Source organism: Podarcis pityusensis (genome assembly GCF_964106645.2).
Source record: "Podarcis pityusensis genome assembly, chromosome: 6".
Lineage (NCBI taxonomy): Eukaryota > Metazoa > Chordata > Lepidosauria > Squamata > Lacertidae > Podarcis > Podarcis pityusensis.
The window spans coordinates 13,014,506-13,018,137 of record NC_138030.1 but is presented as its reverse complement, the minus strand read 5'-3'; positions in this window follow the sequence as shown (position 1 = coordinate 13,018,137).

The following is a 3,632-nucleotide window of genomic DNA, read 5'->3' as shown; positions in this document are numbered from 1 at the left end:
TGCTGTACAAGTTCACAAAGTGTTTGGTTGTTCTTGCTCAACAAAATAATTAATGAACATGTTCAACACATTCTGTTTATTGGCATAGTGATTTTACACATATACCGCGAGCCTTCACAGAGCAGGAAGCAGTTATGTTGCGTACAAGCACACTCATGAGTCTTCATTTTGCCTGTTATAAATCAAGTCCTGTAAGACAATTAAGACAAGCAGTTAAGTGTCATATTACAATATATATTTTCAATTAAAACTGAGAGCCCCCAAACTAATATTATTCCTCAAACTTCTGAGGTCTAACACCTATTCTGGTATGTATTTACAGTGATATGTGAACTGCTATGCAAAACTAAATAGCCTAAAACTGGCAAAACAGTTCTCACTCGTTTCACAGTTATGAAAGGACTTATCTGGCATTGTTTCAACCACGTGTAAAAGGTAAAGGACACCTGAACAGTTAAATCCAGTCAAACTTGACTATGGGGTGTGGTGCTCATCTCGCTTTTCAGGCCGAGGCAGCCAGTGTTTGTCCACAGACAGCTTTCCGGGTCATGTGGCCAGCATGACTAAACCGCTTCTGGCACAATGGAACACTATGATGGAAGTGAGAGTGTACAAAAACAGTTTACCTTCCTGCTGGAGCGGTACCTATTTATCTACTTGCACTGGTGTGCTTTCAAACTGCTAGGTTGGCAGGAGCTGGGACAGAGCAATGAGGAGCTCACCCTATCACGCGGATTCCAACTGCCAACCTTCTGATCAGCACATTGGTAATACATGGCACTACAAAAAAAATGGCTTCTTGTTAAATAGCCAGCAATGAGGTTTCAAATGTTATAAGGTCCATTATATGAAGGTTCTAATTCTGTAGCTGTAGTCACAAGTTGTTAAGTTAGTGTAAAGGGAACAAATTAAGAGTACTTAAATTATCAGGAAATAAATTTAGTAGTTGCTGCTATACAAACAAAGCAATTCACAAATAGTACATTCTGTCATAAATGTGACTGAACAAAAGAAAAGCCAGAATTAGGGTAAGGGTGGATTTTTTCCCCTAGTAATTTTTTTTCTCTGGGATAAATTTTCCTTTTTATAAAGTCATTAGTAACAATGAATGCATGCCAATTACAAGTACAGTATTAATCAAGCATGGCATGTTCAAAGCTTCAATTAAAGTCTTTCTGGGTAATTATCTCTAGCATTGTCTTCACATATTTACAAGTATTACAGTAAAAATGTCTACAGATGTATAGCTCGGTTGGTTAGAACATGGTGCTGATAATGCCAAGGTCGCAGATTTGATCCCCATATGTATATTCCTGCATTGTAGGGGGTTCGACTAGATGATCCTCAGGGCCTCTTCCAATTCTATAAACTTAAACCACCATTTCCCCTCTCAAATATTTCAGGTCAAATACTTGTGGTATATTGGAAGAAAACATCAGCATGGGGATTTTGTATAGCTTTGTTTACTAAAGCAAGTAAACTCAGCTTGCTAAGTTAGATCACTCTCTGGGCCATAAGAAAAATCTCCAGGCCAAATGAAAATGATCAAATTCAGGATTTTCCAGAAAACCCACACCCACAAATAAGGGAACCAATGAATCTTACTTGTAGAACCTTGGCTACTGTTTAGTCTCTTCCAGTCCCATGCCTTCAGTGATATTTAGTTACTTAGTAGAGAATAAATCACATAGGAGCTTACAGGACTGGATATTTGAAGTTGTTAAAGGAAGAAGAGGAAAAATACGCAGCATCAAATATGAAGAAAAAAGAAAGAGGCAAGCCTCAAAATAAAGTGTTTAATTTCATAATGTGTTTCAGTAAAAGCTTTCTTCAGGGGTATGAAAAGAACCATCAGTAATTGAAACAAAACAAAAATATAATACAATTACTAGTTTATAAGAAGGCAGGACATTAAAAAAAACACCTTATAAAACATGGAACAGACCTCAAAACAAACCAACGTAATTCATGACTTACATCATCACATGTCTGTTTTTCACTGGGAGACTAATACTCCCAAGCTTGCATTTTGAAGCTTACCTCTTTTGTTAAAAGGGACACTCTTCAGAACATAGGCTGCAAAAGCCAAGTGCTTTTACAAGAAGATACGCCCCCTTTAAGAGAGGGCCAGAGCTTAATGGTAGAGTAATATGCTTTGCAGGGACGCAGGTGGCGCTGTGGTCTAAACCACAGAGCCTAGGACTTGCCGATCAGAAGGTCGGTGGTAGCTCTTCGGTCCCTGCTTCTGCCCACCTAGCAGTTCGAAAGCACGTCAAAGTGCAAGTAGATAAATAGGTACCGCTCTGGTGGAAAGGTAAATGGCATTTCCGTGCGCTGCTCTGGTTCACCAGAAGCGTCTTAGTCATGCTGGCCACATGACCCGGAAGCTGTACGCCGGCTCCCTCAGCCAATAAAGCGAGATGAGCGCCGCAACCCCAGAGTCGGTCACGACTGGACCTAATAGTCAGGGGTCCCTTTACCTTTAATATGCTTTGCATGCATAAAGGCCTCATCTCCAGACACTTCCAATTAAAAGGGTACCAGGATTGATGCCGCAGCTTCGTTGCAAAAAACCCCCAAACACCAAATATCTCTACTTACTTGCACATCATTCCTTTTTTATTCTCACTATTTTCACGTTCGCTCCCGCCGTTTTCTCTGCCTCGGCTTTAAACTGCGGTTTCAGCGCTGCTCTCACGGCCTGGGCGCAGATCTGGGAATAGCGGATGTAGCTGGAAGGAGAGAGAAAGAGACGCGCAAAAGTCAACGCAAACATGGAGTCGAAAACACCGCACAGCCGCCCGGAGCCACCAGAGGAGGAAAGAGGAGGCCCGGCTCGCCTCAGCCAACCCTACCTGAGCCCGGCCTGCCTCCAGTAGGACACCATGTCTGCCCAGCGGGTGGACCGTGACCCGCTCGCTTGCTCCGCTTCAGGCCGCAAGGTCGGCAACCGCACAAGCCCTCAGACAGGCCGGCCTTGGTGTGACCCGGAAGAAGCTGAAGACCCGGAAGCGGAAAAGCCAGTCCGACCAATCGCACGCCGTCCCCCCGAGCCCGTCCGCCAACCGAAGGCAAGTGCTCGCATCACGCCCCGCCCCCTCCACCTCCTCCCGTTCGATCCCCGTCTATTTCCAGTGAGGAGGAAGCGCCCAATCAGAGCACGGGGCGCCGGGACGTCGGGCGCTCCCATTGGTTGCGTGGCGGCGCCGTGCTGACTTAAGAGGGTTCTGCACTTTTGCAGCTGGGCAGGTGGATCGGTTGTAGCTGTTCCTTGGTCTCCTGTTCTAGTACACGGCGGATCCGTCTGAGATCCAACAGGCTTCCTGGCACACAATAAGATCAGGGCTCTTGGGCTGCTGGCGCGGGAGGCAGATAACACAGCGCTGTGGAAGCTGCACCTGTTGGTCCCCCTCCCTCCGCTTGCTGGGATGTGTGGCATGAGGAGGTAATCTTTCTTTCCCCTTGTATAAAGTTACCATATGTCCTCGTTTCCCGGGATCATTCCCTGGATTTACAAATCAGTCCCCATACAAAATCCATGGGAGTTGAAAAGTGTCCCCGGATCATAGCTGTCAACGTTTCCTTTTTTTAAAGGGAAATTCCCTTATTCCGAATAGGATTCCTCGCAAGAA